The sequence below is a fragment of the Papaver somniferum genome, chromosome 6 (genome assembly GCF_003573695.1).
Source record: "Papaver somniferum cultivar HN1 chromosome 6, ASM357369v1, whole genome shotgun sequence".
NCBI classification, from domain to species: Eukaryota; Viridiplantae; Streptophyta; class Magnoliopsida; order Ranunculales; family Papaveraceae; genus Papaver; species Papaver somniferum.
Window position 1 is genome coordinate 6,381,423 of NC_039363.1, and position 8,172 is coordinate 6,389,594.

The window sequence follows — 8,172 nt, forward strand, 5'->3', positions numbered from 1 at the left end:
TTCAGGGCAGTCTTAAATCAGCGACAAAGCAACAGTTTTTGTATAACAGTTCCATTGTAACAGCTGTTTTGCAACACCAATACACTATTGCAAACAGTCTGTGTTATTACTTTTCACTCTTTAAATCATCTTTTGAGCAACAAACACATATTTTTAGATCATGATTAATATGAGGAGCTAAACCCCATTGCTGAGGCGATAGAGGAAGCTATTTTTCCAACAAAAAGTGGTATATTCTATTTTATCTTTTTTATTTGCAATAATTATATGATTATTTGCCTTGAAATATTATTGAATATGATTTTTATTTGAGTGACTGTGATCTATTTTGATGGAGTATGCTCAGTTTTAAGACTTTTGATGCTTCATACTTGGTATTTACAATTATTACTTTTGAAAATCTACTTGTTGAAATATTTTAGAATCAAATTAAACAAGAAACTTGCATAAATATAAGTATTGGTTTAATCACTTTGAACTTGGAAAATAGTGGAATCTTAGCCTCAGTGTTTCTTTTAGTATTGATATCATCTTTGATTGAGTTTGCTATAATTTTTAGTGAGTTTTCTATTTTAATATTAGGATTTAAGTCTAATTAATATCCTTCACAAGTCTGAGAATCGAACCACTTTTACCACTATCTACAAATCACACCAATTTTTGGCGCCGCCGACGCGGACTTGTTTTTAGGGTTTTAGATTTATTTTTTTATTATTATTTTTTTTGTTTTTATTATTTTTGTCTTTTTTTTATGTTTTTGGGTATTTATCTTGTGTCTACAGGTTCTGGATCATAAAGAAAATTGAGCTAAAGATTAAAGCAAAAAGAACAGAAAAGAAGACAATTTAATTTTTTTTTAGGGTTTGTTTATTTTATTTTTTTAAAAAAAAATTGTATTAGGGTTTATTATTTTTGGACTTTTGGACTTTGGGACTTTGGGACATTATTTTTTTTTTATTACCATACGAAAGGGTACTTTAAATATAAACTGTTTGCAGAGAAGGAGGACAATTACGATATTGTCTCTGCACCTTGGGTTCGTACACTAGACATCGGAGTCAGTGGCTCGAGTCGACTACAACCGATTCATCCGCCGTCTGGAACGGGAGGTAAGATTCTAAACACTCGCGAATCCCCTGTCAGCGAGTTACTGGACTCCTTCGTATGCATATATGTTGAGGACTAAATACGAACATTTATTTTTCTAGTAAAGGGAAAGGCCTGGCCATACAATATAAAGGTTCGTATTTCATCACCTTTCTCTTCTTGCCCGCTTTAGGAACACGTAACCTACGCGAACCTAAGCCTAAAATTTTGATTAGAATGAGACCGATAGGGTAACGAGCTTAACAGGAAAGTCATTCGAAAAATATTGGTTACTCTTTTAAGCATACTTCGAAGTTCGTGACGGTTTCTGTAAGTTGAATGTGTGACTGCGCCGCCTTGTAATACCGGTGAGGCCTTGGGTATCAAAGCTCCACCGAGCTTCCCTTGCCTCTATTCAACTTACGTTAACTCGGATTGATTCCAGAGGGGTTTGCTTAAATTGTAACGAATTCCCGTTCGAAGAATAAGAAGCTGGTCTAGAAACAATCTAAGTGGAGCCATCATGCTTTTTGTTTGCTAGAAATCAATATGTTTGATTTGGTTGAGTCTGCCTTGATCTGTGTTTGCTTACTCTTCCAATTTAGAAAATTCTATTGTATGCCTGAACGTAAAAGAGACGCACTAGGTAGATTTGTTAAAGAGAAACCTAGTAGTTCGAAGCGTCTCGATTACCTTAATCTAGAAAGTCCGGCTTTTGAAGAGTCTGTTTTTGAACGTTCTTTGACTGAGGAGAGAATCCTTGTTGCTCCGGTAGCGCCAGAAATGGCAACTTTGAAAGCTTTGTTGAATCCAACTAGGACTACCCGTCCTTCATGTATTAAGTTAGCTGAAACGGAGACACGCTATGAACTGAAATCTAGGACCTTACAAATTCTCCCAATCTTTTTAGGGAAAGAAAATGAAAACCCTTATTACCATGTTAGGGATTTTGAGGAAATTTGTAGTACCCTAAAAATTAGAGGCTTAGATGATGATGCTTTGAAACTTAGGTTATTCCCATTTTCCATGAAAGATAAGGCCAAGTCGTGGCTGTATAGGTTGGAATCCGAGTCGATTGAGACATATGAACAACTTACATCTGCCTTTTTCAATAAGTTTTTCCCTAGGCACAAAGCATCGTCTATTAGGACGCAAATATGCACATTTTCACAACAAGAGGGAGAATCTTTATATAGGTATTTGGAAAGGTTCAATGATTTATTATCCCAGTATCCTCATCATGGTTTAGAAAAGGTTAGGCTAGTTCAGATCCTTTTTGAGGGTTTAGATTATTCCACAACGACCATGGTTGAGTCTCTATGCACTGGTGGATTTGAAAACCAAACTGTTGGTGCGGCGATGGAATTTTTTAATGAAATCGCCGAAAAAACCCAGCAATGGGAAAATAGTAGGGCACCCCAGAAAAAAATTCTTTTAAGTAGAGGAAACGTTAATAGGGTAGAAGGAGGCTATGAATCAGATGCCAAAATTGCTGCTATAACAAAAAGGTTAGAAGCCTTAGAAGTGGGCCAGACTAGTGGTAGAGTGGAGCCTTTTTGGGAAGGCCAGAATATTGAAGAGCATGCCAATGCTCTTTATAATAACACTAGATTTGATAACCGTCAAAAGATTGACCCATATTCAGAAACCTATAATCCTGGTTGGAGAAACCATCCGAGTCTTTCGTGGTCTAAGGGCCAAAGTCAAGGTCAGTTTAGTAATTCTAATGCTCCCCCAGGTTTCGGTTATACTAAGAATCCTTCACGACTAGCTCAGTTTCATAATCAGTCAGATAAGAAAATCCTAAGTTTATAGGAATCTCTCGCCTTGTTAACTCAGCAAACTGCAAAATTCCAGTTATCCGTAGAACAGAGTCTACAAGCTAGTAACAGGATAGGACAAGAAAATAGTCAGGCTATTTCCGAGTTAAAAACCCAGGTTGGTCTGATAAGTGATTCTTTGAGAGAAAAAGGTAAGTTTCCTAGTCAAACACAACCCAACCCTAGAGGAGTTCATGAATTAGGTGCAAAACCATCGAATCAATTGAATGCTGTTAGAACCCTTAGAAGTGGTAGAGTTGTAGACAATAAGGTAACCATGCCCGATAGTGAACATACTGTAGTTTACCCCTCAGGATCTCACCTCTCAGGACCAGTAGCTGAAGAGACTGATAAAGCTTCTAATGATGTGAATTCGGTTCCTGAAAGGTCTGATTTTAGGCCTAGAGCCCCATTTCCTCAGCTATTAGTACCAACAAAGAAGGAATCAAACTTTAATGACATAATGGAGGTTTTTAAGCAAGTTACCATAAACCTTCCCTTATTAGATGCAATTAGGAAAATTCCTTCTTATGCCAAGTTCCTTAAGGATATGTGTACGCGAAAGCGCAAACTTAGCGTCCATAAGAAAGCCTTTTTAGCTAGTCACGTAAGTTCAATCATTCAGAACACCAAAACTCCAAAGTAAAAATACCCAGGTTCTCCTACCATTGGTTGCACAATAGGTAACTTCCGGGTAGAAAAATATTTACTTGACTTAGGAGCCAGTGTGAACTTACTTCCGTTCCATATATACTTACAGCTAGGACTTGGTGAAATAAAACCTACTCAGATGACACTGCAGTTAGCTGATAGGTCTGTTAAAATCCCTCGAGGTGTTATCGAGGATGTTCTTATTGAGGTCGACAAGTTTATTTATCCAGTGGATTTCGTGGTCCTAGATACCCAACCTGTCCCTGACCCAGAGAACCAGATACATGTGATTTTAGGTCGCCCATTTGTATCTAAGTCTAATGCGATCATTAACTGTCGAAATGGTGTGATGAGTTTATCTTTTGGTAATATGACTATGGAGATGAACATTTTTAATGTCTGTAAGCAACCTCATGAGCTAGATGACACATGTGTTGAGGAGATGAACATTTTTAGTGTCAGTAAGCAACCTCATGAGCTAGATGTCAGTAAGCAACCCATTAGAAAATTGTCTATCCCATTTTGGTTTAGATTTTGACGACGATAGCACTATTGCACAGGTGAATGCTCTATTAGATTCTACCCCTGTGTTAGACACTGATAGATGGAAAGCTAGGTTCGAACCGTTACCAGTTTCTGAGACTACGTACCCTAATTCCTTCTTTAGAAGAGCCCCCAAAGTTGGACCTTAAACCACTACCCGATACTCTAAAGTATGTGTTTTTAGGCCCATCTGAGACTTTACCTGTGATTGTAGCTTCCAATTTGGATAGTGATCAGGAAAGTAGGCTAGTAAATGTACTTCAAGACAATAAGGAAGCTTTATGGTGGACTATAACAGACACTAAGGGTATAAGTCCTACTGTGTGTATGCATCAGATTCATTTAGAGGAAGACTCCAAACCTTCTAGGGAGATGCAACGTCGACTGAACTCTAACATGAAAGAGGTAGTTCAAAAAGAGGTGCTTAAGTTGTTATATGCGGGTATTATTTACCTAATTTCAGACAGTAAGTGGGTCAGCCCTGTTCAGGTTGTCCCCAAGAAATCAGGTATCACTGTTGTCCAAAATGATAATAATGAATTAATCCCAACCCGAGTGACCACGGGATAGCGTGTGTGTATTGACTATAGGAAATTGAACAAGGTCACAAGGAAGGATCACTTTCCCCTTCCTTTTATCGACCAAATTCTAGAGCGATTAGCTGGACATAGTCACTATTGCTTCTTAAATGGCTACTCCGGTTATAATCAGATCGTTATTGCCCCAGAAGACCAAGAGAAAACCACCTTTACCTGTCCCTTTGGTACCTTTGCGTATAGACGCATGCCTTTCGGGCTATGTAATGCCCCTGCAACTTTTCAGCGTTGTATGATGACCATATTTTCTGATATGGTAGAACGGTTCTTAGAGGTCTTTATGGATGATTTTTCAGTGTTTGGTTCATCTTTCGATGAGTGCTTGCATCATTTGACATTAGTGTTGACTAGGTGTAAGGAAAAAAATTTAGTGCTTAATTGGGAAAAATGTCATTTCATGGTTAAATCGGGAATTGTATTAGGGCACATCGTCTCTTCAAAGGGTATAGAGGTAGACAAGGCCAAAGTTGACCTTATTAAGACTTTACAGGTCCCAAAAACCGTAAACGATATTAGGTCATTCCTAGGGCATGCAGATTTTTACCGTCGATTTATTAAAGATTTTAGCTTGATTTCTAGACCTCTTTGCAATTTGCTTGCAAAAGATGTTAAGTTTGTCTTTGATGATGCTTGTTTAGAGGCTTTTGATAAGCTTAAAATTTCACTCACTACTGCCCCGATAGTCCAGGCACCTAACTGGAACCTACCCTTTGAGATTATGTGTGATTCTTCAGATTATGCTATAGGCGTCGTTTTAGGACAACGAGAAAACAAATTACTTCATGTGATTTATTATGCTAGCAAAACTTTGAATGATGCCCAAATGAACTACACAACTACCGAGAAGGAACTTTTAACCATCGTGTTTTCCTTGGATAAGTTTAGGTCTTACCTATTAGGTTCTAAGATCATAATCTATACAGATCATGCTGCTTTGAAATACCTTTTATCTAAGAAGGATACCAAACCTAGATTGATTAGATGGATCCTATTGTTACAGGAATTTTCCCCAGACATTAGAGACAAAAAGGGTGCAAAAAATGTAGTAGCAGATCACTTGTGTAGGCTAGTTGTTAGTTCCCCTAGTGATTCCCTTCCTATAAGGGATAGCTTTCCTGATGAACAATTGTTCTCTGTTTCCCAATCACCTTGGTTTGAAAAATATAGTGAATTATATTGTTACTGGTCGAACCCCTCAACGTTGGGGTAAGCAAGATCTTTCTAGGTTTTTAGCCGAGGTTAAGCATTTCTTTTGGGACGATCCTTATCTGTTTAAGTATTGTCCAGACCAGATTATTAGGAGATGTGTATCTGAGAATGACCAGTCTAGTATTATCTCCTTTTGTCATGAACATGCATGTGGGGGTCATGTTAGTGCTAAGAAGACTGATGCTAAGATTTTGCAGTGTGGATTTTACTGGCCTTCGTTGTTTAAAGATTCCCATAGTCATTGTGTTTCTTGGGAGCGTTGCCAAAAGTTAGGAACCATTTCCCGTAGAAATATGATGCCTTTGAACCCTATTTTAGTGATTGAGGTCTTTGATGTGTGGGGCATTGATTTTATGGGTCCATTTCCTAGTTCGTTCGGTTATCTTTACATACTTGTCGCTGTAGACTATGTGTCTAAGTGGGTTGAGGCGGTTCCGTGTAGAACGAATGACCATAGGCTCGTAGTCCAGTTTTTGAAAGAGAATATACTTACACGTTTTGGTACGCCGCGAGCTATAATTAGTGATGGAGGTTCACAATTTTGTAATAGACCGTTTTCTCTTTTAATGAAACAATACGGTATTACCCATAAAGCAGCAACCCCATGTCACCCTCAGACTAGTGGTCAGGTAGAGGTTTCCAATAGGGAAATTAAACGTATTCTAGAGAAAACAATTAATCCAAATAGGAAAGACTGGTCATCGAGGCTTACTGATGCCTTATGGGCTTACCGTACTGCGTTTAAGACACTCATTGGAATGTCACCTTATGTTTTGTGGTTCGTAATGTTTTTCCTCATGGCGCTATTGAGATTGAGACACCAGATGGTAGTAGTTCTTCGAAGGTTAACGGTCAGCGACTGAAGCCCTTTTTAGATCCTTTTCCTACAGGTGATGTTGAGGAGGACCATGTTTACCTTGATTGACCATCGAGGCGATTTTGTATGTTTTATAATATTTTTGTAGGTTTTTGGTTACACTTCACTCAGGTACTATCTTTCCGACTTCTTTCTTTACTATTTTCTCATGTTACTTATATTTTTGGTACAGTTCTTTGATTAGAAACATTGAGGAAAATATTAGATTTAAGTTTGGGGGTGGGGTAGAACTTTTTGTTACCTTTTCGTTGCAATAATTAAACTCCAGAGCCTAGAAATTTATCCCTATTAAGGATGGCACTAACCAATCTAAGTGGATGGAAGCATTTTGGTTGTAGGAGTTGAGGAACCAATCTGACTAGATGGCAACATCTAAAGAGTCTATTCATAAAAGCATAGAGCTCAGGTGTTAGAAATAACATGATAGTTTCACCATTTCTCATTGAGTCCTTTTCACTTCTGTTTTTATTTTGTTTTGTTTTTAAACTATGTTTCTCTAAGTGATTAGGTGGGGCTCACGATTCAAGCTTTTACCAATGGTAGGGTGAATTAGAGTGATTGAGATACAAAAAAAAAATCGAGACCAGACCACCAGACCAACCGGAATAAATTCAATAAAGTCGACCACTAGTGCCAGCTGAGTTGACCTAGAGTTAGGATTATGAATCACTGGTTCCCTTGTATATGCCAGTGTGTTGATATTAGTCAGACTAGTATCTCATTCCATTAGGATAGGTTCATTTTGGCGGAGGCCTTCAAACAGAAATGAGAAACACCGTTCACCTAGTAAACATAAAAACCATCTATGTTTTTCTATATCCATCTTCTTGATCTATCCATGTGATTAGTTTCGACTCCGGATATTGATGTCCATAGTGCAACTATCTGAGTAGAGCTCTGTCACTTCATATGAATTTTAGTATGCTTGAGTGCAAACTCGTGTACAACAATTGGAATTTCGCATCAGGGTACTTCCTCCTGTAGTCAATAAGTATGCCGACCAAGGAGATTCTTTAGTGCCTTCCAAGGTTCTGTGTAGATAGCTAGGGTCTGGAGTAAAAAGGTTTTGTGGGTATACCTCTGGTAAGCCCTCCGGAGACAACACCCACTAGAGACACCTAGGGGTTTAAAGACTTTTTGCATACGTTAAATGCAATCGACGATGCCTGCGACAGTGAGTTAGGATTTTATTTCTATTTTAGTTTTGCTCGAGGACTAGCAAATAATAGGTTTGGGGGTATTTGATAGACACATTTTTGTGTCCGATTTTTCTCGATTCTATATATTGTTAGGGCTCATTTTTGTACTTATTATGGTGTTTTATTTATTTGTAGGTACTTTTGGCTAATAAACATTTTTGGAAAAAATTGGCTCGAAAAGTAGTCGGAAA